This window comes from Pseudophryne corroboree, unplaced genomic scaffold, assembly GCF_028390025.1.
Source record: "Pseudophryne corroboree isolate aPseCor3 unplaced genomic scaffold, aPseCor3.hap2 scaffold_1291, whole genome shotgun sequence".
NCBI classification, from domain to species: domain Eukaryota; kingdom Metazoa; phylum Chordata; class Amphibia; order Anura; family Myobatrachidae; genus Pseudophryne; species Pseudophryne corroboree.
Genome location: NW_026967917.1, coordinates 132,052 through 156,180, shown reverse-complemented (window position 1 = coordinate 156,180; position 24,129 = coordinate 132,052). Strand labels below are relative to the sequence as shown.

The window sequence follows — 24,129 nt, the reverse complement described above, 5'->3', positions numbered from 1 at the left end:
TTTTTGCCAGCATATTTCTTTTTCTCTGCAACCCACTGCTAAATTGTGCTTCCTATCTATTTTTATAAAATCACTGAATCAAATCTAACTCTGATTACATCAGAGAAGGCCAGGTACCCACACCATAACAGGGGGTTTGAAATTTTGACTTGTCTACTTAAATATCACCAAAATCTGATCACAAGGTCAATTACATCCCTGGGTGGGATTGAACCACCTACCTTTTGGTTAATAGCCGAACACACTAACCGATTGCGCCACAGAGACACTTTGCAAAAAAGTTCATACTGACAAAGGCTAATAAGCATTCATCTAGAACGTTTCCTAGAAAAACTTTAAAAAGTCAATAATCTGGAGAGTTTTTGTAAGATGTTTCTTCCATCAACCAACGAAGAAACACATTGGTACTTTCCCATGATGAGTGAGTGCTTCAGGATCTCTTGCACTTACATGTGCAGCAGAGTACTGCAATGGAAGCATGCTGGGCCGATAACCCAGAGGTAGGCAGATTGAAACTATCCTCTGCTATATGCATTTTTTTTTAATTAAAGTAATCCAAAATTGGGATTGATATTTTAGCTCTTTTATTTTTACTTAAAGTACAATAACTTTTACCATTTTAATTTGTTTAATAGTATATTGACAGTATTGTTTTCTTTCAAAAATCCACTTAATTTTCTTTACCCTATTATTAAAATGGTAATTGACAAAAACAAACTACATTGTCACCAGAAGAGCAATACAAAATGTACAAGTGATATATTAAAATCATCTTTCCAGCTTGAATTTCAATGATGCATTGGGGCAACGATTTTGTGAGAAACATCTTCACCCTTAAATAATGATTTTCTTAATTCCTTACCTGTGTGCTAATTAGATATCACCTTGTTTTCACATTAAACAGACTTCCACATGAGAAAGCAGCAAGGATGCAGTGGCGTTAATGTTTCCTGGTGTCAACCTGTATTATTTCAGTAGATATTGAAATGACGATGCATCTTGCTGCCTTTCCAATGAAGCAAGTTTAATTTAGTAATAGGTGAAAAACCATCCCTACAAAGGTGTTAATCAGATACTTGGCTTTGTGGACACTTTTCAGAGAACAAATTTGTTAGCATAAAAATAAAGCCAGAAAATGAAGAGCTGTTTAATCACTCAATTGGATTTTTTTGCCAGCATATTTCTTTTTCTCTGCAACCCACTGCTAAATTGTGCTTCCTAGCTGTTTTTTTTATAAAATCACTTAATCAAATCTAACTCTGATTACATCAGAGAAGGCCAGGTACCCTACACCACAAGAGGGGGTTTGAAATTTTGACTTGTCTACTTAAAGATCACCAAAATCTGATAACAAGGTAAATTACGTCCCTGGGTGGGATTGAACCACCAATCTTTTGGATAATAACCGAACACACTAACTGATTGCGCCACAGTGACACTTTGCAAATGTACATTCTGACAAACGCTAATAAGCATTCATCTAGAACGTTTCCTAGAAAAACTTTAAAAAGTCAATAATCTGGAGAGTTTTTGTAAGATGTTTCTTCCATCAATCAACGAAGAACATTCAAGCTGATTTCTTGCAGCAGCTGGGCACTGTAACAGCTCCAGAGCTGCTCTGTAAGGCAACTAAAAGGGTGTGGGCCCTGCAGCACTACCTGTAGTTCGCATTGTGCGTTGGAAGGCACAAAGTAAGCAGACGGGAGAAGTCAGGATAGTGCGCAAGGGCATAGAAGGGAGCGGCTCAAGAAAAGAGAAGTGGAAACAGACAGCAAACTAGGCTGGAGAAAGACCTGAGACAAAGAGATCTGAATTATACGAGAGCCGACCAGGGGAAACACAAATTATGCAGTCGAGTTTCCCACATTTGGGGAAATCGCTGGAGCAGCACACACAGAGTGCAATGGGTGAGCCTTGCCCTGGGAGAAGCACCTTCATGATCATAGTATCTCACCTGGCAGGTAAGTAGGAGTTGGGCAAGAGCTGAGGAGGGTCGCTGCTCGGGCAAACCCCTGTCAAGTGAAGGAGATCCAACTGAGGCAGCACAAGAGAACTCTCGAAAGAAGAACAAGGCTAGAGGAAGATCTGAGACACAGAAATCTGGCTTTTGCCAGAGCTGACCAGAGGAACGCACAAACACAGTCCCCCACTACCACAAATAATGCAGTCGAGTTTCCCACATTTGGGGAAATCACAGGGGTCAGCATACCCAGAATGCAATGAATGAACCTCACCCTGGGAGAACAATCTTCATGACCATGGTATCTCCTATGCAAAATAAGTATGATTTGGGATAGGGCTGGGGAGGGCCGCTGCTCAGGCACATCTCTGTCAAGTAAAGGAGATTCAACTGAGGCAGCACAAGGGAACTCTCATCTGGGGACAACAACTGCAGGTAGAACACATATTTTCAGATGAACATGGGAGGGCAGAAGGCTGCCTAATACTGAAGCACCCCCAAACAACAAACCAAATGCAACAACTAGTACAAGCATTCCTGGGGGAAGGCCTGCAGCAGATGGATTTGCATATGGTGATGTCATCCAAGCAGTGGGTCAAAGTTGGCTTCAACCCTCATCTGCATATGAAAAGAAAAAAGGGATGTGCAGGGCATGGCATCCTTTTGTGGCGCTTGGATGACCCTTAATTCGCATTAAACATCTCCACCCTCCTTCGGTGTGGGGCTCATGTTGGCTATGCCCCAGCCCCTGAAGCATTCAAGATGATTTCTTGCAGCAGCTGGGCACTGTAACAGCTCCAGAGCTGTTCTGTAAAGCATGTAAAAGGGTGTGGGCCCTGCAGCACTACCTGTAGTATGCATTGTGCGTTGGAAGGCACAAAGTAAGCAGACGGGAGAGGTCAGGATAGTGCGCAAGGGCATAGAAGGGAGCGGCTCAAGAAAAGAGAAGTGGAAACAGACAGCAAACTAGGCTGGAGAAAGACCTGAGACAAAGAGATCTGAATTATACGAGAGCCGACCAGAGGAAACACAAATTATGCAGTCAAGTTTCCCACATTTGGGGAAATCGCAGGAGCAGCACACCCAGAGTGCAATGGGTGAGCCTTTCCCTGGGAGAAGCACCTTCCTGATCATAGTATCTCACCTGGCAGGTAAGTAGGAGTTGGGCTAGAGCTAGGGAGGGTCGCTGCTCGGGCACCCCCCTGTCAAGTGAAGGAGATCCAACTGAGGCAGCTCAAGGGAACTCTCGAAAGAAGAACAAGGCTAGAGGAAGATCTGAGACAAAGAAATCTGACTTTTACCAGAGCTGAGCAGAGGAAAGCACAAACACAGTCCCCCACTACCACAAATAATGCAGTCGAGTTTCCCACATTTGGGGAAATCACAGGGGTCAGCATACCCAGAATGCAATGAATGAACCTCACCCTGGGAGAACAATCTTCATGACCATGGTATCTCCTATGCAAAATAAGTATGATTTGGGATAGGGCTGGGGAGGGCCGCTGCTCAGGCACATCTCTGTCAAGTAAAGGAGATTCAACTGAGGCAGCACAAGGGAACTCTCATCTGGGGACAACAACTGCAGGGAGAACACATATTTTCAGATGAACATGGGAGGGCAGAAGGCTGCCTAATACTGAAGCACCCCCAAACAACAAACCAAATGCAACAACTAGTGCAAGCATTCCTGGGGGAAGGCCTGCAGCAGATTGATTTGCATATGGTAATGCCATCCAAGCAGTGGGTCAAAGTTGGCTTCAACCCTCGTCTGCATATGAAAAGAGAAAAGGGGCGTGCAGGGCATGGCGGCCTTTTGCGGCGCTTGGGTGACCCTTAGTTCGCATTAAACACCCCCACCCTCCTTCGGTGTGGGGCTCATGTTGGCAATGCCCCAGCCCCTGAAGCATTCAAGCTGATTTCTTGCAGCAGCTGGGCACTGTAACAGCTCCAGAGCTGCTCTGTGAGGCAAGTAAAAGGGTGTGGGCCCTGCAGCACTACCTGTAGTTTGCATTGTGTGTTGGAAGGCACAAAGTAAGCAGACGGGAGAAGTCAGGATAGTGCGCAAGGGCATAGAAGGGAGCGGCTCAAGAAAAGAGAAGTGGAAACAGACAGCAAACTAGGCTGGAGAGAGACCTGAGACAAAGAGATCTGAATTATACGAGAGCCGACCAGAGGAAACACAAATTATGCAGTCAAGTTTCCCACATTTGGGGAAATCACAGGGGCAGCACACCCAGAGTGCAATGGGTGAGCCTTGCCCTGGGAGAAGCACCTACATGATCATAGTATCTCACCTGGCAGGTAAGTAGGAGTTGGGCTAGAGCTGCGAAGGGTCGCTGCTCGGGTACCCCCCTGTCAAGTGAAGGAGATCCAACTGAGGCAGCACAAGGGAACTCTCGAAAGAGGAACAAGGCTAGAGGAAGATCTGAGACAAAGAAATCTGATTTTTACCAGAGTTGACCAGAAGAAAGCACAAACACAGTCCCCCACTACCACAAATAATGCAGTTGAGTTTCCCACATTTGGGGAAATCACAGGGGTCAGCATACCCAGAATGCAATGAATGAACCTCACCCTGGGAGAACAATCTTCATGACCATGGTATCTCCTATGCAAAATAAGTATGATTTGGGATAGGGCTGGGGAGGGCCGCTGCTCAGGCACATCTCTGTCAAGTAAAGGAGATTCAACTGAGGCAGCACAAGGGAACTCTCATCTGGGGACAACAACTGCAGGGAGAACACATATTTTCAGATGAACATGGGAGGGCAGAAGGCTGCCTAATACTGAAGCACCCCCAAACAACAAACCAAATGCAACAACTAGTGCAAGCATTCCTGGGGGAAGGCCTGCAGCAGATGGATTTGCATATGGTGATGTCATCCAAGCAGTGGGTCAAAGTTGGCTTCAACCCTCGTCTGCATATGAAAAGAAAAAAGGGATGTGCAGGGCATGGCGTCCTTTTGTGGCGCTTGGATGACCCCTAATTCGCATTAAACATCTCCACCCTCCTTCGGTGTGGGGCTCATGTTGGCTATGCCCCAGCCCCTGAAGCATTCAAGATGATTTCTTGCAGCAGCTGGGCACTGTAGCAGCTCCAGAGCTTCTCTGTAAAGCATGTAAAAGGGTGTGGGCCCTGCAGCACTACCTGTAGTATGCATTGTGCGTTGGAAGGCACAAAGTAAGCAGACGGGAGAGGTCAGGATAGTGCGCAAGGGCATAGAAGGGAGCGGCTCAAGAAAAGAGAAGTGGAAACAGACAGCAAACTAGGCTGGAGAAAGACCTGAGACAAAGAGATCTGAATTATATGAGAGCCGACCAGAGGAAACACAAATTATGCAGTCAAGTGTCCCACATTTGGGGAAATCGCAGGAGCAGCACACCCAGAGTGCAATGGGTGAGCCTTGCCCTGGGAGAAGCACCTTCCTGATCATAGTATCTCACCTGGCAGGTAAATAGGAGTTGGGCTAGAGCTGGGGAGGGTCGCTGCTCGTGCACCCCACTGTCAAGTGAAGGAGATCCAACTGAGGCAGCACAAGGGAACTCTCGAAAGAAGAACAAGGCTAGAGGAAGATCTGAGACAAAGAAATCTGACTTTTACCAGAGCTGACCAGAGGAAAGCACAAACACAGTCCCCCACTACCACAAATAATGCAGTTGAGTTTCCCACATTTGGGGAAATCACAGGGGTCAGCATACCCAGAATGCAATGAATGAACCTCACCCTGGGAGAACAATCTTCATGACCATGGTATCTCCTATGCAAAATAAGTATGATGTGGGATAGGGCTGGGGAGGGCCGCTGCTCAGGCACATCTCTGTCAAGTAAAGGAGATTCAACTGAGGCAGCACAAGGGAACTCTCATCTGGGGACAACAACTGCAGGGAGAACACATATTTTCAGATGAACATGGGAGGGCAGAAGGCTGCCTAATACTGAAGCACCCCCAAACAACAAACCAAATGCAACAACTAGTGCAAGCAATCCTGGGGGAAGGCCTGCAGCAGATTGATTTGCATATGGTAATGCCATCCAAGCAGTGGGTCAAAGTTGGCTTCAACCCTCGTCTGCATATCAAAAAAGAGAAAAGGGGCGTGCAGGGCATGGCGGCCTTTTGCGGCGCTTGGATGACCCCTAGTTTGCATTAAACACCTCCACCCTCCTTCGGTGTGGGGCTCATGTTGGCTATGCCCCAGCCCCTGAAGCATTCAAGCTGATTTCTTGCAGCAGCTGGGCACTGTAACAGCTCAAGAGCTGCTCTGTAAGGCAAGTAAAAGGGTGTGGGCCCTGCAGCACTACCTGTAGTTTGCATTGTGCATTGGAAGGCACAAAGTAAGCAGACGGGAGAAGTCAGGATAGTGCGCAAGGGCATAGAAGGGAGCGGCTCAAGAAAAGAGAAGTGGAAACAGACAGCAAACTAGGCTGGAGAGAGACCTGAGACAAAGAGATCTGAATTATACGAGAGCCGACCAGGGGAAACACAAATTATGCAGTCAAGTGTCCCACATTTGGGGAAATTGCAGGAGCAGCACACCCAGAGTGCAATGGGTGAGCCTTGCCCTGGGAGTAGCACCTTCATGATCATAGTATCTCACCTGGCAGGTAAGTAGGAGTTGGGCTAGAGCTGGGGAGGGTCGCTGCTCGGGCACCCCCCTGTCAAGTGAAGGAGATCCAACTGAGGCAGCACAAGGGAACTCTTGAAAGAGGAACAAGGCTAGAGGAAGATCTGAGACAAAGAAATCTGACTTTTATCAGAGCTGACCAGAGGAAAGCACAAACACAGTCCCCCTCTACCACAAATAATGCAGTCGAGTTTCCCACATTTGGGGAAATCACAGGGGTCAGCATACCCAGAATGCAATGAATGAACCTCACCCTGGGAGAACAATCTTCATGACCATGGTATCTCCTATGCAAAATAAGTATGATTTGGGATAGGGCTGGGGAGGGCCGCTGCTCAGGCACATCTCTGTCAAGTAAAGGAGATTCAACTGAGGCAGCACAAGGGAACTCTCATCTGGGGACAACAACTGCAGGGAGAACACATATTTTCAGATGAACATGGGAGGGCAGAAGGCTGCCTAATACTGAAGCACCCCCAAACAACAAACCAAATGCAACAACTAGTACAAGCATTCCTGGGGGAAGGCCTGCAGCAGATGGATTTGTATAGGGTGATGTCATCCAAGCAGTGGGTCAAAGTTGGCTTCAACCCTCATCTGCATATGAAAAGAGAAAAGGGGCGTGCAGGGCATGGCGGCCTTTTGCGGCGCTTGGATGACCCCTAGTTCGCATTAAACACCTCCACCCTCATTCGGTGTGGGGCTCATGTTGGCTATGCCCCAGCCCCTGAAGCATTCAAGCTGATTTCTTGCAGCAGCTGGGCACTGTAACAGCTCCAGAGCTGCTCTGTAAGGCAAGTAAAAGTGTGTGGGCCCTGCAGCACTACCTGTAGTTCGCATTGTGCGTTGGAAGGCACAAAGTAAGCAGACGGGAGAAGTCAGGATAGTGCGCAAGGGCATAGAAGGGAGCGGCTCAAGAAAAGAGAAGTGGAAACAGACAGCAAACTAGGCTGGAGAGAGACCTGAGACAAAGAGATCTGAATTATATGAGAGCCGACCAAGGGAAACACAAATTATGCAGTCAAGTTTCCCACATTTGGGGAAATCAAAGGGGCAGCACACCCAGAGTGCAATAGGTGAGCCTTGCCCTGGGAGAAGCACCTACATGATCATAGTATCTCACCTGGCAGGTAAGTAGGAGTTGAGCTAGAGCTGGGGAGGGTCGCTGCTCGGGCACCCCCCTGTCAAGTGAAGGAGATCCAACTGAGGCAGCACAAGGGAACTCTCGAAAGAAGAACAAGGCTAGAGGAAGATCTGAGACAAAGAAATCTGACTTTTGCCAGAGCTGACCAGAGGAAAGCACAAACACAGTCCCCCTCTACCACAAATAATGCAGTCGAGTTTCCCACATTTGGGGAAATCACAGGGGTCATCATACCCAGAATGCAATGAATGAACCTCACCCTGGGAGAACAATCTTCATGACCATGATATCTCCTATGCAAAATAAGTATGATTTGGGATAGGGCTGGGGAGGGCCGCTGCTCAGGCACATCTCTGTCAAGTAAAGGCGATTCAACTGAGGCAGCACAAGGGAACTCTCATCTGGGGACAACAACTGCAGGGAGAACACATATTTTCAGATGAACATGGGAGGGCAGAAGGCTGCCTAATACTGAAGCACCCCCAAACAACAAACCAAATGCAACAACTAGTACAAGCATTCCTGGGGGAAGGCCTGCAGCAGATGGATTTGCATATGGTGATGTCATCCAAGCAGTGGGTCAAAGTTGGCTTCAACCCTCGTCTGCATATGAAAAGAAAAAAGGGATGTGCAGGGCATGGCGGCCTTTTGCGGCGCTTGCATGACCCCTAATTCGCATTAAACACCTCCACCCTCCTTCGGTGTGGGGCTCATGTTGGCTATGCCCCAGTACCTGAAGCATTCAAGCTGATTTCTTGCAGCAGCTGGGCACTGTAACAGCTCCAGAGCTGCTCTGTAAGGCATCTAAAAGGGTGTGGGCCCTGCAGCACTACCTGTAGTTCGCATTGTGCGTTGGAAGGCACAAAGTAAGCAGACGGGAGAAGTCAGGATAGTGCGCAAGGGCATAGAAGGGAGCGGTTCAAGAAAAGAGAAGTGGAAACAGACAGCAAACTAGGCTGGAGAGAGACCTGAGACAAAGAGATCTGAATTATACGAGAGCCGACCAGAGGAAACACAAATTATGCAGTCAAGTGTCCCACATTTGGGGAAATCGCAGGAGCAGCACACCCAGAGTGCAATGGGTGAGCCTTGCCCTGGGAGAAGCACCTTCCTGATCATAGTATCTCACCTGGCAGGTAAGTAGGAGTTGAGCTAGAGCTGGGGAGGGTCGCTGCTCGGGCACCCCCCTGTCAAGTGAAGGAGATCCAACTGAGGCAGCACAAGGGAACTCTCGAAAGAAGAACAAGGCTAGAGGAAGATCTGAGACAAAGAAATCTGACTTTTACCAGAGCTGACCAGAGGAAAGCACAAACACAGTCCCCCTCTACCACAAATAATGCAGTCGAGTTTCCCACATTTGGGGAAATCACAGGGGTCATCATACCCAGAATGCAATGAATGAACCTCACCCTGGGAGAACAATCTTCATGACCATGATATCTCCTATGCAAAATAAGTATGATTTGGGATAGGGCTGGGGAGGGCCGCTGCTCAGGCACATCTCTGTCAAGTAAAGGCGATTCAACTGAGACAGCACAAGGGAACTCTCATCTGGGGACAACAACTGCAGGGAGAACACATATTTTCAGATGAACATGGGAGGGCAGAAGGCTGCCTAATACTGAAGCACCCCCAAACAACAAACCAAATGCAACAACTAGTACAAGCATTCCTGGGGGAAGGCCTGCAGCAGATGGATTTGCATATGGTGATGTCATCCAAGCAGTGGGTCAAAGTTGGCTTCAACCCTCGTCTGCATATGAAAAGAAAAAAGGGATGTGCAGGGCATGGCGTCCTTTTGTGGCGCTTGGATGACCCTTAATTCGCATTAAACATCTCCACCCTCCATCGGTGTGGGGCTCATGTTGGCTATGCCCCAGCCTCTGAAGCATTCAAGATGATTTCTTGCAGCAGCTGGGCACTGTAACAGCTCCAGAGCTGTTCTGTAAAGCATGTAAAAGGGTGTAGGCCCTGCAGCACTACCTGTAGTATGCATTGTGCGTTGGAAGGCACAAAGTAAGCAGACGGGAGAGGTCAGGATAGTGCGCAAGGGCATAGAAGGGAGCGGCTCAAGAAAAGAGAAGTGGAAACAGACAGCAAACTAGGCTGGAGAAAGACCTGAGACAAAGAGATCTGAATTATACGAGAGCCGACCAGAGGAAACACAAATTATGCAGTCAAGTTTCCCACATTTGGGGAAATCGCAGGAGCAGCACACCCAGAGTGCAATGGGTGAGCCTTGCCCTGGGAGAAGCACCTACATGATCATAGTATCTCACCTGGCAGGTAAGTAGGAGTTGGGCTAGAGCTGGGGAGGGTCGCTGCTCGGGCACCCCCCTGTCAAGTGAAGGAGATCCAACTGAGGCAGCACAAGGGAACTCTCGAAAGAAGAACAAGGCTAGAGGAAGATCTGAGACAAAGAAATCTGACTTTTACCAGAGCTGAGCAGAGGAAAGCACAAACACAGTCCCCCACTACCACAAATAATGCAGTCGAGTTTCCCACATTTGGGGAAATCACAGGGGTCAGCATACCCAGAATGCAATGAATGAACCTCACCCTGGGAGAACAATCTTCATGACCATGGTATCTCCTATGCAAAATAAGTATGATTTGGGATAGGGCTGGGGAGGGCCGCTGCTCAGGCACATCTCTGTCAAGTAAAGGAGATTCAACTCAGGCAGCACAAGGGAACTCTCATCTGGGGACAACAACTGCAGGGAGAACACATATTTTCAGATGAACATGGGAGGGCAGAAGGCTGCCTAATACTGAAGCACCCCCAAACAACAAACCAAATGCAACAACTAGTGCAAGCATTCCTGGGGGAAGGCCTGCAGCAGATTGATTTGCATATGGTAATGCCATCCAAGCAGTGGGTCAAAGTTGGCTTCAACCCTCGTCTGCATATGAAAAGAGAAAAGGGGCGTGCAGGGCATGGCGGCCTTTTGCGGCGCTTGGGTGACCCTTAGTTCGCATTAAACACCCCCACCCTCCTTCGGTGTGGGGCTCATGTTGGCAATGCCCCAGCCCCTGAAGCATTCAAGCTGATTTCTTGCAGCAGCTGGGTACTGTAACAGCTCCAGAGCTGCTCTGTAAGGCAAGTAAAAGGGTGTGGGCCCTGCAGCACTACCTGTAGTTTGCATTGTGTGTTGGAAGGCACAAAGTAAGCAGACGGGAGAAGTCAGGATAGTGCGCAAGGGCATAGAAGGGAGCGGCTCAAGAAAAGAGAAGTGGAAACAGACAGCAAACTAGGCTGGAGAGAGACCTGAGACAAAGAGATCTGAATTATACGAGAGACGACCAGGGGAAACACAAATTATGCAGTCAAGTTTCCCACATTTGGGGAAATCACAGGGGCAGCACACCCAGAGTGCAATGGGTGAGCCTTGCCCTGGGAGAAGCACCTACATGATCATAGTATCTCACCTGGCAGGTAAGTAGGAGTTGGGCTAGAGCTGGGGAGGGTCGCTGCTCGGGTACCCCCCTGTCAAGTGAAGGAGATCCAACTGAGGCAGCACAAGGGAACTCTCGAAAGAGGAACAAGGCTAGAGGAAGATCTGAGACAAAGAAATCTGATTTTTACCAGAGTTGACCAGAAGAAAGCACAAACACAGTCCCCCACTACCACAAATAATGCAGTCGAGTTTCCCACATTTGGGGAAATCACAGGGGTCAGCATACCCAGAATGCAATGAATGAACCTCACCCTGGGAGAACAATCTTCATGACCATGGTATCTCCTATGCAAAATAAGTATGATTTGGGATAGGGCTGGGGAGGGCCGCTGCTCAGGCACATCTCTGTCAAGTAAAGGAGAGTCAACTGAGGCAGCACAAGGGAACTCTCATCTGGGGACAACAACTGCAGGGAGAACACATATTTTCAGATGAACATGGGAGGGCAGAAGGCTGCCTAATACTGAAGCACCCCCAAACAACAAACCAAATGCAACAACTAGTGCAAGTATTCCTGGGGGAAGGCCTGCAGCAGATGGATTTGTATATGGTGATGTCATCCAAGCAGTGGGTCAAAGTTGGCTTCAACCCTCGTCTGCATATGAAAAGAAAAAAGGGATGTGCAGGGCATGGTGTCCTTTTGTGGCGCTTGGATGACCCCTCCTTCGGTGTGGGGCTCATGTTGGCTATGCCCCAGCCCCTGAAGCATTCAAGATGATTTCTTGCAGCAGCTGGGAACTGTAACAGCTCCAGAGTTGCTCTGTAAAGCATGTAAAAGGGTGTGGGCCCTGCAGCACTACCTGTAGTATGCATTGTGCGTTGGAAGGCACAAAGTAAGCAGACGGGAGAGGTCAGGATAGTGCGCAACTGCATAGAAGGGAGCGGCTCAAGAAAAGAGAAGTGGAAACAGACAGCAAACTAGGCTGGAGAAAGACCTGAGACAAAGAGATCTGAATTATATGAGAGACGACCAGAGGAAACACAAATTATGCAGTCAAGTGTCCCACATTTGGGGAAATCGCAGGAGCAGCACACCCAGAGTGCAATGGGTGAACCTTGCCCTGGGAGAAGCACCTTCCTGATCATAGTATCTCACCTGGCAGGTAAATAGGAGTTGGGCTAGAGCTGGGGAGGGTCGCTGCTCGTGCACCCCCCTGTCAAGTGAAGGAGATCCAACTGAGGCAGCACAAGGGAACTCTCGAAAGAAGAACAAGGTTAGAGGAAGATCTGAGACAAAGAAATCTGACTTTTACCAGAGCTGACCAGAGGAAAGCACAAACACAGTCCCCCACTACCACAAATAATGCAGTCGAGTTTCCCACATTTGGGGAAATCACAGGGGTCAGCATACCCAGAATGCAATGAATGAACCTCACCCTGGGAGAACAATCTTCATGACCATAGTATCTCCTATGCAAAATAAGTATGATTTGAGATAGGGCTGGGGAGGGCCGCTGCTCAGGCACATCTCTGTCAAGTAAAGGAGATTCAACTGAGGCAGCACAAGGGAACTCTCATCTGGGGACAACAACTGCAGGGAGAACACATATTTTCAGATGAACATGGGAGGGCAGAAGGCTGCCTAATACTGAAGCACCCCCAAACAACAAACCAAATGCAACAACTAGTACAAGCATTCCTGGGGGAAGGCCTGCAGCAGATTGATTTGCATATGGTAATGCCATCCAAGCAGTGGGTCAAAGTTGGCTTCAACCCTCGTCTGCATATGAAAAGAGAAAAGGGGCGTGCAGGGCATGGCGGCCTTTTGCGGCGCTTGGATGACCCCTAGTTCGCATTAAACACCTCCACCCTCCTTCGGTGTGGGGCTCATGTTGGCTATGCCCCAGCCCCTGAAGCATTCAAGCTGATTTCTTGCAGCAGCTGGGCACTGTAACAGCCCCAGAGCTGCTCTGTAAGGCAAGTAAAAGGGTGTGGGCCCTGCAGTACTACCTGTAGTTTGCATTGTGCATTGGAAAGCACAAAGTAAGCAGACGGGAGAAGTCAGGATAGTGCGCAAGGGCATAGAAGGGAGCGGCTCAAGAAAAGAGAAGTGGAAACAGACAGCAAACTAGGCTGGAGAGAGACCTGAGACAAAGAGATCTGAATTATACGAGAGCCGACCAGGGGAAACACAAATTATGCAGTCAAGTTTCCCACATTTGGGGAAATCGCAGGAGCAGCACACCCAGAGTGCAATGGGTGAGCCTTGCCCTGGGAGAAGCACCTTCATGATCATAGTATCTCACCTGGCAGGTAAGTAGGAGTTGGGCTAGAGCTGGGGAGGGTTGCTGCTCGGGTACCCCCCTGTCAAGTGAAGGAGATCCAACTGAGGCAGCACAAGGGAACTCTCATCTGGGGACAACAACTGCAGGGAGAACACATATTTTCAGATGAACATGGGAGGGCAGAAGGCTGCCTAATACTGAAGCACCCCCAAACAACAAACCAAATGCAACAACTAGTGCAAGCATTCCTGGGGGAAGGCCTGCAGCAGATGGATTTGCATATGGTGATGTCATCACATCAACCCTCGTCTGCATATGAAAAGAGAAAAGGGGCGTGCAGGGCATGGCGGCCTTTTGCGGCGCTTGGATGACCCCTAGTTCGCATTAAACACCTCCACCCTCCTTCGGTGTGGGGCTCATGTTGGCTATGCCCCAGCCGCTTAAGCATTCAAGCTGATTTCTTGCAGCAGCCGGGCACTGTAACAGCTCCAGAGCTGCTCTATAAGGCAAGTAAAAGGGTCTATGTGGCGCAATCAGTTAGTATGTACGGCTATTAACCAAAAGGTTGGTGGTTCAATCCCACCCAGGGACCTAATTGACCTTGTTATCAGATTTTGGTGATCTTTAAGTAGACAAGTCAAATTTCATACCCCCTGTTATGGTGTAGGGTACCTGGCCTTCTCTGATGTAATCAGAGTTAGATTTGATTCAGTGATTTTATAAAAACAAGTAGGAAGCACTATTTAGCAGTGGGTTGCAGAGAAAAAGAAATATGCTGGCAAAAAAATCAAATTGCGTGATTAAACAGCTCTTCATTTTCTGGCTTTATTTTTATGCTAACAAATTTGTTCTCTGAAAAGTGTCCACAAAGCCAAGTCTCTGATTAACACCTTTGTAGGGATGGTTTTTCACCTATTACTAAATTAAACTTGCTTCATTGGAAAGGCAGCAAGATGCATCCTCATTTCAATGTCTACTGAAATAATACAGGTTGACACCAGGAAACATTAACGCCACTGCATCCTTGCTGCTTTCTCATGTGGAAGTCTGTTTAATGTGAAAACAAGGTGATATCTAATTAGCACACAGGTAAGAAATTACGAAAATCTTTATTTAAGGGTGAAGAGGTTTCTCACAAAATTGTTGCCCCAATGCATCATTGAAATTCAAGCTGGAAAGATGATTTTAATATATCACTTGTACATTTTGTATTGCTCTTCTGGTGACAATGTAGTTTTTTTTGTCAATTACCATTTTAATAATAGGGTAAAGAAAATTAAGTGGATTTTTGAAAGAAAAGTATACTGTCAATATACTATTAAAACAAATTAAAATGGTAAAAGTTGTTGTACTTTAAGTAAAAATAAAAGAGCAAAAATATCAATCCCAGTTTTGATTACTTAAATTAACAAAAAAAAATGCATATAGCAAAGGATAGTTTCAATCTGCCTACCTCTGGGTTATGGGTCCAGCATGCTTCCATTGCAGTACTCTGCTGCACATGTAAGTGCAAGAGATCCTGAAGCACTCACTCATCATAGGAAAGTACCAATGTGTTTATTCATTGGTTGATGGAAGAAACATCTTACAAAAACTCTCCAGATTATTGATTTTTTAATGTTTTTCTAGGAAACGTTCTAGATGTATGCTTATTAGCCTTTGTCAGTATGTACTGTTTGCAAAGTGTCTCTGTGGCGCAATCGGTTAGTGTGTTCGGCTATTAACCAAAAGGTTGGTGGTTCAATCCCACCCAGGGACGTAATTGACCTTGTGATCAGATTTTGGTGATATTTAAGTAGACAAGTCAAAATTTCAAACCCCCTCTTATTGTGTAGGGTACCTGGCCTTCTCTGATGTAATCAGAGTTAGATTTGATTCAGTGATTTTATAAAAAACAGCTAGGAAGCACAATTTAGCAGTGGGTTGCAGAGAAAAAAAATATGCTGGCAGAAAAATCCAATTGAGTGATTAAACAGCTCTTCATTTTCTGGCTTTATTTTTATGCTAACAAATTTGTTCTCTGAAAAGTGTCCACAAAGCCAAGTCTCTGATTAACACCTTTGTAAGGATGGTTTTTCACCTATTACTAAATTAAACTTGCTTCATTGGAAAGGCAGCAAGATGCATCCTCATTTCAATGTGTACTGAAATAATACAAGTTGACACCAGGAAACATTAACGCCACTGCATCCTTGCTGCTTTCTCATGTGGAAGTCTGTTTAATGTGAAAACAAGGTGATATCTAATTAGCACACAGGTAAGGAATTAAGAAAATCTTTATTTAAGGGTGAAGATGTTTCTCACAAAATTGTTGACCCAATGCATCATTGAAATTCAAGCTGGAAAGATGAATTTAATATATCACTTGTACATTTTGTATTGCTCTTCTGGTGACAATGTAGTTTGTTTTTGTCAATTACCATTTTAATAATAGGGTAAAGAAAATGAAGTGGATTTTTGAAAGAAAACAATACTGTCAATATACTATTAAAACAAATTAAAATGGTAAACGTTATTGTACTTTAAGTAAAAATAAAAGAGACAAAATATCAATCCCAGTTTTGGATTACTTTAATTAACAAAAAAAAATGCATATAGCAGAGGATAGTTTCAATCTGCCTACCTCTGGTTTATGGGCCCAGCATGCTTCCATTGCAGTACTCTGCTGCACATGTAAGTGCAAGAGATCCTGAAGCACTCACTCATCATGGGAAAGTACCAATGTGTTTCTTCGTTGGTTGATGGAAGAAACATCTTACAAAAACTCTCCCGTTTATTGACTTTTTAAAGTTTTGCTAGGAAACGTTTTAGATGAATGCTTATTAGCCTTTGTCAGTATGGACTTTTGCAAAGTGTCTCTGTGGCGCAATCAGTTAGTATGTACGGCTATTAACCAAAAGGTTGGTGGTTCAATCCCACCCAGGGACCTAATTGACCTTGTTATCAGATTTTGGTGATCTTTAAGTAGACAAGTCAAAATTTCAAACCCCCTGTTATGGTGTAGGGTACTTGGCCTTCTCTGATGTAATTAGAGTTAGATTTGATTCAGTGATTTTATAAAAACAGCTAGGAAGCACAATTTAGCAGTGGGTTGCAGAGAAAAAAAATATGCTGGCAGAAAAATCCAATTGAGTGATTAAACAGCTCTTTATTTTCTGGCTTTATTTTTATGCTAACAAATTTGTTCTCTGAAAAGTGTCCACAAAGCCAAGTCTCTGATTAACACCTTTGTAAGGATGGTTTTTCACCTATTACTAAATTAAACTTGCTTCATTGGAAAGGCAGCAAGATGCATCCTCATTTCAATGTGTACTGAAATAATACAGGTTGACACCAGGAAACATTAACGCCACTGCATCCTTGCTGCTTTCTCATGTGGAAGTCTGTTTAATATGAAAACAAGGTGATATCTAATTAGCACACAGGTAAGGAATTAAGAAAATCTTTATTTAAGGGTGAAGATGTTTCTCACAAAATCGTTGCCCCAATGCATCATTGAAATTCAAGCTGGAAAGATGATTTTAATATATCACTTGTACATTTTGTATTGCTCTTCTGGTGACAATGTAGTTTGTTTTTGTCAATTACCATTTTAATAATAGGGTAAAGAAAATGAAGTGGATTTTTGAAAGAAAACAATACTGTCAATATACTATTAAAACAAATTAAAATGGTAAAAGTTATTGTACTTTAAGAAAAAATAAAAGAGCCAAAATATCAATCCCAGTTTTGGATTACTTTAATTAACAAAAAAAATGCATATAGCAGAGGATAGTTTCAATCTGCCTACCTCTGGGTTATGGGCCCAGCATGCTTCCATTGCAGTACTCTGCTGCACATGTAAGTGCAAGAGATCCTGAAGCACTCACTCATCATGGGAAAGTACCAATGTGTTTCTTCGTTGGTTGATGGAAGAAACATCTTACAAAAACTCTCCAGATTATTGACTTTTTAAAGTTTTTCTAGGAAACGTTTTAGATGAATGCTTATTAGCATTTGTCAGTATGTACTTTTGCAAAGTGTCTCTGTGGCGCAATCAGTTAGCGTGTACGGCTATTAACCAAAAGGTTGGTGGTTCAATCCCACCCAGGGACCTAATTGACCTTGTTATCAGATTTTGGTGATCTTTAAGTAGACAAGTCAAATTTCATACCCCCTGTTATGGTGTAGGGTACCTGGCCTTCTCTGATGTAATCAGAGTTAGATTTGATTCAGTGATTTTATAAAAACATATAGGAAGCACAATTTAGCAGTGGCTTGCAGAGAAAAAGAAATATGCTGGCAAAAAAATCAAATTGCGTGATTAAACAGCTCTTAATTTTCTGGCTTTATTTTTATGCTAACAAATTTGTTCTCTGAAAAGTGTCCACAAAGCCAAGTCTCTGATTAACACCTTTGTAGGGATGGTTTTTCACCTATTACTAAATTAAACTTGCTTCATTGGAAAGGCAGCAAGATGCATCCTCATTTCAATGTCTACTGAAATAATACAGGTTGACACCAGGAAACATTAACGCCACTGCATCCTTGCTGCTTTCTCATGTGGAAGTCTGTTTAATGTGAAAACAAGGTGATATCTAATTAGCACACAGGTAAGAAATTACGAAAATCTTTATTTAAGGGTGAAGATGTTTCTCACAAAATTGTTGCCCCAATGCATCATTGAAATTCAAGCTGGAAAGATGATTTTAATATATCACTTGTACATTTTGTATTGCTCTTCTGGTGACAATGTAGTTTTTTTTGTCAATTACCATTTTAATAATAGGGTAAAGAAAATTAAGTGGATTTTTGAAAGAAAACTATACTGTCAATATACTATTAAAACAAATTAAAATGGTAAAAGTTATTGTACTTTAAGTAAAAATAAAAGAGCAAAAATATCAATCCCAGTTTTGATTACTTAAATTAACAAAAAAAATGCATATAGCAAAGGATAGTTTCAATCTGCCTACCTCTGGGTTATGGGTCCAGCATGCTTCCATTGCAGTACTCTGCTGCACATGTAAGTGCAAGAGATCCTGAAGCACTCACTCATCATGGGAAAGTACCAATGTGTTTATTCGTTGGTTGATGGAAGAAACATCTTACAAAAACTCTCCAGATTATTGATTTTTTAATGTTTTTCTAGGAAACGTTCTAGATGTATGCTTATTAGCCTTTGTCAGTATGTACTTTTTCGCAAAGTGTCTCTGTGGCGCAATCGGTTAGTGTGTTTGGCTATTAACCAAAAGGTTGGTGGTTCAATCCCACCCAGGGACGTAATTAACCTTGTGATCAGATTTTGGTGATATTTAAGTAGACAAGTCAAAATTTCAAACCTCCTCTTATGGTGTAGGGTACATGGCCGTCTCTGATGTAATCAGAGTTAGATTTGATTCAGTGATTTTATAAAAAACAGCTAGGAAGCACAATTTAGCAGTGGGTTGCAGAGAAAAAAAATATGCTGGCAGAAAAATCCAATCGAGTGATTAAACAGCTCTTCATTTTCTGGCTTTATTTTTATGCTAACAAATTTGTTCTCTGAAAAGTGTCCACAAAGCCAAGTCTCTGATTAACACCTTTGTAAGGATGGTTTTTCACCTATTACTAAATTAAACTTGCTTCATTGGAAAGGCAGCAAGATGCATCCTCATTTCAATGTCTACTGAAATAATACAAGTTGACACCAGGAAACATAAACGCCACTGCATCCTTGCTGCTTTCTCATGTGGAAGTCTGTTTAATGTGAAAACAAGGTGATATCTAATTAGCACACAGGTAAGGAATTAAGAAAATCTTTATTTAAGGGTGAAGATGTTTCTCACAAAATTGTTGACCCAATGCATCATTGAAATTCAAGCTGGAAAGATGATTTTAATATATCACTTGTACATTTTGTATTGCTCTTCTGGTGACAATGTAGTTTGTTTTTGTCAATTACCATTTTAATAATAGGGTAAAGAAAATGAAGTGGATTTTTGAAAGAAAACAATACTGTCAATATACTATTAAAACAAATTAAAATGGTAACAGTTATTGTACTTTAAGTAAAAATAAAAGAGACAAAATATCAATCCCAGTTTTGGATTACTTTAATTAACAAAAAAAAAATGCATATAGCAGAGGATAGTTTCAATCTGCCTACCTCTGGGTTATGGGCCCAGCATGCTTCCATTGCAGTACTCTGCTGCACATGTAAGTTCAAGAGATCCTGAAGCACTCACTCATCATGGGAAAGTACCAATGTGTTTCTTCGTTGGTTGATGGAAGAAACATCTTACAAAAACTCTCCAGATTATTGACTTTTTAAAGTTTTTCTAGGAAACGTTTTAGATGAATGCTTATTAGCCTTTGTCAGTATGGACTTTTGCAAAGTGTCTCTGTGGCGCAATCAGTTAGTATGTATGACTATTAACCAAAAGGTTGGTGGTTCAATCCCACCCAGGGACCTAATTGACCTTGTTATCAGATTTTGGTGATCTTTAAGTAGACAAGTCAAAATTTCAAACCCCCTGTTATGGTGTAGGGTACCTGGCCTTCTCTGATGTAATCAGAGTTAGATTTGATTCAGTGATTTTATAAAAACAGCTAGGAAGCACAATTTAGCAGTGGGTTGCAGAGAAAAAAAATATGCTGGCAGAAAAATCCAATTGAGTGATTAAACAGCTCTTTATTTTCTGGCTTTATTTTTATGCTAACAAATTTGTTCTCTGAAAAGTGTCCACAAAGCCAAGTCTCTGATTAACACCTTTGTAAGGATGGTTTTTCACCTATTACTAAATTAAACTTGCTTCATTGGAAAGGCAGCAAGATGCATCCTCATTTCAATGTCTACTGAAATAATACAGGTTGACACCAGGAAACATTAACGCCACTGCATCCTTGCTGCTTTCTCATGTGGAAGTCTGTTTAATGTGAAAACAAGGTGATATCTAATTAGCACACAGGTAAGGAATTAAGAAAATCTTTATTTAAGGGTGAAGATGTTTCTCACAAAATCGTTGCCCCAATGCATCATTGAAATTCAAGCTGGAAAGATGATTTTAATATATCACTTGTACATTTTGTATTGCTCTTCTGGTGACAATGTAGTTTGTTTTTGTCAATTACCATTTTAATAATAGGGTAAAGAAATTTAAGTGGATTTTTGAAAGAAAACAATACTGTCAATATACTATTAAAACAAATTAAAATGGTAAAAGTTATTGTACTTTAAGTAAAAATAAAAGAGCCAAAATATCAATCCCAGTTTTGGATTACTTTAATTAACAAACAAAAAAATGCATATAGCAGAGGATAGTTTCAATCTGCCTACCTCTGGGTTATGGGCCCAGCATGCTTCCATTGCTGTACTCTGCTGCACATGTAAGTGCAAGAGATCCTGAAGCACTCACTCATCATGGGAAAGTACCAATGTGTTTCTTCGTTGGTTGATGGAAGAAACATCTTACAAAAACTCTCCAGATTATTGACTTTTTAAAGTTTTTCTAGGAAACGTTTTAGATGAATGCTTATTAGCCTTTGTCAGTATGAACTTTTGCAAAGTGTCTCTGTGGTGCAATCAGTTAGTATGTATGGCTATTAACCAAAAGGTTGGTGGTTTAATCCCACCCAGGGACCTAATTGACCTTGTTATCAGATTTTGGTGATCTTTAAGTAGACAAGTCAAATTTCATACCCCCTGTTATGGTGTAGGGTACCTGGCCTTCTCTGATGTAATCAGAGTTAGATTTGATTCAGTGATTTTATAAAAACATCTAGGAAGCACAATTTAGCAGTGGGTTGCAGAGAAAAAGAAATATGCTGGCAAAAAAATCAAATTGCGTGATTAAACAGCTCTTCATTTTCTGGCATTGTTTTTATGCTAACAAATTTGTTCTCTGAAAAGTGTCCACAAAGCCAAGTCTCTGATTAACACCTTTGTAGGGATGGTTTTTCACCTATTACTAAATTAAACTTGCTTCATTGGAAAGGCAGCAAGATGCATCCTCATTTCAATGTCTACTGAAATAATACAGGTTGACACCAGGAAACATTAACGCCACTGCATCCTTGCTGCTTTCTCATGTGGAAGTCTGTTTAATGTGAAAACAAGGTGATATCTAATTAGCACACAGGTAAGGAATTAAGAAAATCTTTATTTAAGGGTGAAGATGTTTCTCACAAAATCGTTGACCCAATGCATCATTGAAATTCAAGCTGGAAAGATGATTTTAATATATCACTTGTACATTTTGTATTGCTCTTCTGGTGACAATGTAGTTTGTTTTTGTCAATTACCATTTTAATAATAGGGTAAAGAAAATGAAGTGGATTTTTGAAAGAAAACAATACTGTCAATATACTATTAAAACAAATTAAAATGGTAAAAGTTATTGTACTTTAAGTAAAAATAAAAGAGACAAAATATCAATCCCAGTTTTGGATTACTTTAATTAACAAAAAAAAAATGCATATAGCAGAGGATAGTTTCAATCTGCCTACCTCTGGGTTATGGGCCCAGCATGCTTCCATTGCAGTACTCTGCTGCACATGTAAGTGCAAGAGATCCTGAAGCACTCACTCATCATGGGAAAGTACCAATGTGTTTCTTCGTTGGTTGATGGAAGAAACATCTTTCAAAAACTCTCCAGATTATTGACTTTTTAAAGTTTTTCTAGGAAACGTTTTAGATGAATGCTTATTAGCCTTTGTCAGTATGGACTTTTGCAAAGTGTCTCTGTGGCGCAATCAGTTAGTATGTATGGCTATTAACCAAAAGGTTGGTGGTTCAATCCCACCCAGGGACCTAATTGACCTTGTTATCAGATTTTGGTGATCTTTAAGTAGACAAGTCAAAATTTCAAACCTCCTGTTATGGTGTAGGGTACCTGGCCGTCTCTGATGTAATCAGAGTTAGATTTGATTCAGTGATTTTATAAAAACAGCTAGGAAGCACAATTTAGCAGTGGGTTGCAGAGAAAAAAAATATGCTGGCAGAAAAATCCAATTGAGTGATCAAACAGCTCTTTATTTTCTGGCTTTATTTTTATGCTAACAAATTTGTTCTCTGAAAAGTGTCCACAAAGCCAAGTCTCTGATTAACACCTTTGTAAGGATGGTTTTTCACCTATTACTAAATTAAACTTGCTTCATTGGAAAGGCAGCAAGATGCATCCTCATTTCAATGTCTACTGAAATAATACAGGTTGACACCAGGAAACATTAACGCCACTGCATCCTTGCTGCTTTCTCATGTGGAAGTCTGTTTAATGTGAAAACAAGGTGATATCTATTTAGCACACAGGTAAGGAATTAAGAAAATCTTTATTTAAGGGTGAAGATGTTTCTCACAAAATCGTTGCCCCAATGCATCATTGAAATTCAAGCTGGAAAGATGATTTTAATATATCACTTGTACATTTTGTATTGCTCTTCTGGTGACAATGTAGTTTGTTTTTGTCAATTACCATTTTAATAATAGGGTAAAGAAAATTAAGTGGATTTTTGAAAGAAAACAATACTGTCAATATACTATTAAAACAAATTAAAATGGTAAAAGTTATTGTACTTTAAGTAAAAATAAAAGAGCCAAAATATCAATCCCAGTTTTGGATTACTTTAATTAACAAACAAAAAAATGCATATAGCAGAGGATAGTTTCAATCTGCCTACCTCTGGGTTATGGGCCCAGCATGCTTCCATTGCTGTACTCTGCTGCACATGTAAGTGCAAGAGATCCTGAAGCACTCACTCATCATGGGAAAGTACCAATGTGTTTCTTCGTTGGTTGATAGAAGAAACATCTTACAAAAACTCTCCAGATTATTGATTTTTTAAGTTTTTCTAGGAAACGTTTTAGATGAATGCTTATTAGCCTTTGTCAGTATGAACTTTTGCAAAGTGTCTCTGTGGCGCAATCAGTTAGTATGTACGGCTATTAACCAAAAGGTTGGTGGTTCAATCCCACCCAGGGACCAAATTGACCTTGTTATCAGATTTTGGTGATCTTTAAGTAGACAAGTCAAATTTCATACCCCCTGTTATGGTGTAGGGTACCTGGCCTTCTCTGATGTAATTAGATTTGATTCAGTGATTTTATAAAAACATCTAGGAAGCACAATTTAGCAGTGGGTTGCAGAGAAAAAGAAATATGCTGGCAAAAAAATCAAATTGCGTGATTAAACAGCTCTTCATTTTCTGGCTTTATTTTTATGCTAACAAATTTGTTCTCTGAAGTGTCCACAAAGCCAAGTCTCTGATTAACACCTTTGTAGGGATGGTTTTTCACCTATTACTAAATTAAACTTGCTTCATTGGAAAGGCAGCAAGATGCATCCTCTTTTCAATGTCTACTGAAATAATACAGGTTGACACCAGGAAACATTAACGCCACTGCATCCTTGCTGCTTTCTCATGTGGAAGTCTGTTTAATGTGAAAACAAGGTGATATCTAATTAGCACACAGGTAAGGAATTAAGAAAATCTTTATTTAAGGGTGAAGATGTTTCTCACAAAATTGTTGCCCCAATGCATCATTGAAATTCAAGCTGGAAAGATGATTTTAATATATCACTTGTACATTTTGTATTGCTCTTCTGGTGACAATGTAGTTTTTTTTGTGAATTACCATTTTAATAATAGGGTAAAGAAAATTAAGTGGATTTTTGAAAGAAAACTATACTGTCAATATACTATTAAAACAAATTAAAATGGTAAAAGTTATTGTACTTTAAGTAAAAATAAAAGAGCAAAAAT

The 24,129-nt window shown here is 42.7% G+C and overlaps 21 non-coding genes and 1 pseudogene across 21 annotated transcripts; 1 reads left to right on the top strand and 21 right to left on the bottom strand.

Annotated features, from left to right (window-relative positions):
* Window positions 1–1,806: 1,806 nt before the first annotated feature.
* On the bottom strand, window positions 1,807–1,969 carry LOC134994257 (U1 spliceosomal RNA). The gene has a single exon (XR_010197425.1). It is a non-coding gene; the product is annotated as a U1 spliceosomal RNA (small nuclear RNA).
* A 152-nt stretch (window positions 1,970–2,121) lies between these two features.
* LOC134994232 (U1 spliceosomal RNA) lies at window positions 2,122–2,285 on the bottom strand. Its single transcript, XR_010197401.1, has one exon. It is a non-coding gene; the product is annotated as a U1 spliceosomal RNA (small nuclear RNA).
* A 671-nt stretch (window positions 2,286–2,956) lies between these two features.
* LOC134994245 (U1 spliceosomal RNA) lies at window positions 2,957–3,119 on the bottom strand. The gene has a single exon (XR_010197413.1). It is a non-coding gene; the product is annotated as a U1 spliceosomal RNA (small nuclear RNA).
* A 152-nt stretch (window positions 3,120–3,271) lies between these two features.
* LOC134994231 (U1 spliceosomal RNA) lies at window positions 3,272–3,435 on the bottom strand. Its single transcript, XR_010197400.1, has one exon. It is a non-coding gene; the product is annotated as a U1 spliceosomal RNA (small nuclear RNA).
* A 671-nt stretch (window positions 3,436–4,106) lies between these two features.
* On the bottom strand, window positions 4,107–4,269 carry LOC134994253 (U1 spliceosomal RNA). The gene has a single exon (XR_010197421.1). It is a non-coding gene; the product is annotated as a U1 spliceosomal RNA (small nuclear RNA).
* A 152-nt stretch (window positions 4,270–4,421) lies between these two features.
* Window positions 4,422–4,585, bottom strand: LOC134994237 (U1 spliceosomal RNA). The gene has a single exon (XR_010197405.1). It is a non-coding gene; the product is annotated as a U1 spliceosomal RNA (small nuclear RNA).
* A 671-nt stretch (window positions 4,586–5,256) lies between these two features.
* LOC134994259 (U1 spliceosomal RNA) lies at window positions 5,257–5,419 on the bottom strand. The gene has a single exon (XR_010197427.1). It is a non-coding gene; the product is annotated as a U1 spliceosomal RNA (small nuclear RNA).
* Window positions 5,420–5,571: 152 nt separating this feature from the next.
* LOC134994224 (U1 spliceosomal RNA) lies at window positions 5,572–5,735 on the bottom strand. The gene has a single exon (XR_010197393.1). It is a non-coding gene; the product is annotated as a U1 spliceosomal RNA (small nuclear RNA).
* Window positions 5,736–6,408: 673 nt separating this feature from the next.
* LOC134994255 (U1 spliceosomal RNA) lies at window positions 6,409–6,571 on the bottom strand. Its single transcript, XR_010197423.1, has one exon. It is a non-coding gene; the product is annotated as a U1 spliceosomal RNA (small nuclear RNA).
* Window positions 6,572–6,723: 152 nt separating this feature from the next.
* Window positions 6,724–6,887, bottom strand: LOC134994234 (U1 spliceosomal RNA). The gene has a single exon (XR_010197403.1). It is a non-coding gene; the product is annotated as a U1 spliceosomal RNA (small nuclear RNA).
* A 698-nt stretch (window positions 6,888–7,585) lies between these two features.
* LOC134994267 (U1 spliceosomal RNA) lies at window positions 7,586–7,721 on the bottom strand (annotated as a pseudogene).
* Window positions 7,722–7,873: 152 nt separating this feature from the next.
* LOC134994243 (U1 spliceosomal RNA) lies at window positions 7,874–8,037 on the bottom strand. The gene has a single exon (XR_010197411.1). It is a non-coding gene; the product is annotated as a U1 spliceosomal RNA (small nuclear RNA).
* A 671-nt stretch (window positions 8,038–8,708) lies between these two features.
* LOC134994249 (U1 spliceosomal RNA) lies at window positions 8,709–8,871 on the bottom strand. The gene has a single exon (XR_010197417.1). It is a non-coding gene; the product is annotated as a U1 spliceosomal RNA (small nuclear RNA).
* Window positions 8,872–9,023: 152 nt separating this feature from the next.
* LOC134994242 (U1 spliceosomal RNA) lies at window positions 9,024–9,187 on the bottom strand. Its single transcript, XR_010197410.1, has one exon. It is a non-coding gene; the product is annotated as a U1 spliceosomal RNA (small nuclear RNA).
* Window positions 9,188–9,858: 671 nt separating this feature from the next.
* Window positions 9,859–10,021, bottom strand: LOC134994251 (U1 spliceosomal RNA). The gene has a single exon (XR_010197419.1). It is a non-coding gene; the product is annotated as a U1 spliceosomal RNA (small nuclear RNA).
* Window positions 10,022–10,173: 152 nt separating this feature from the next.
* On the bottom strand, window positions 10,174–10,337 carry LOC134994230 (U1 spliceosomal RNA). The gene has a single exon (XR_010197399.1). It is a non-coding gene; the product is annotated as a U1 spliceosomal RNA (small nuclear RNA).
* A 671-nt stretch (window positions 10,338–11,008) lies between these two features.
* On the bottom strand, window positions 11,009–11,171 carry LOC134994263 (U1 spliceosomal RNA). The gene has a single exon (XR_010197429.1). It is a non-coding gene; the product is annotated as a U1 spliceosomal RNA (small nuclear RNA).
* A 152-nt stretch (window positions 11,172–11,323) lies between these two features.
* On the bottom strand, window positions 11,324–11,487 carry LOC134994239 (U1 spliceosomal RNA). Its single transcript, XR_010197407.1, has one exon. It is a non-coding gene; the product is annotated as a U1 spliceosomal RNA (small nuclear RNA).
* Window positions 11,488–12,133: 646 nt separating this feature from the next.
* Window positions 12,134–12,296, bottom strand: LOC134994265 (U1 spliceosomal RNA). Its single transcript, XR_010197431.1, has one exon. It is a non-coding gene; the product is annotated as a U1 spliceosomal RNA (small nuclear RNA).
* A 152-nt stretch (window positions 12,297–12,448) lies between these two features.
* LOC134994226 (U1 spliceosomal RNA) lies at window positions 12,449–12,612 on the bottom strand. The gene has a single exon (XR_010197395.1). It is a non-coding gene; the product is annotated as a U1 spliceosomal RNA (small nuclear RNA).
* A 671-nt stretch (window positions 12,613–13,283) lies between these two features.
* On the bottom strand, window positions 13,284–13,446 carry LOC134994247 (U1 spliceosomal RNA). Its single transcript, XR_010197415.1, has one exon. It is a non-coding gene; the product is annotated as a U1 spliceosomal RNA (small nuclear RNA).
* Window positions 13,447–18,598: 5,152 nt separating this feature from the next.
* TRNAN-AUU (transfer RNA asparagine (anticodon AUU)) lies at window positions 18,599–18,672 on the top strand. Its single transcript has one exon. It is a non-coding gene; the product is annotated as a tRNA-Asn (tRNA).
* The last annotated feature ends 5,457 nt before the right edge of the window (window positions 18,673–24,129 follow it).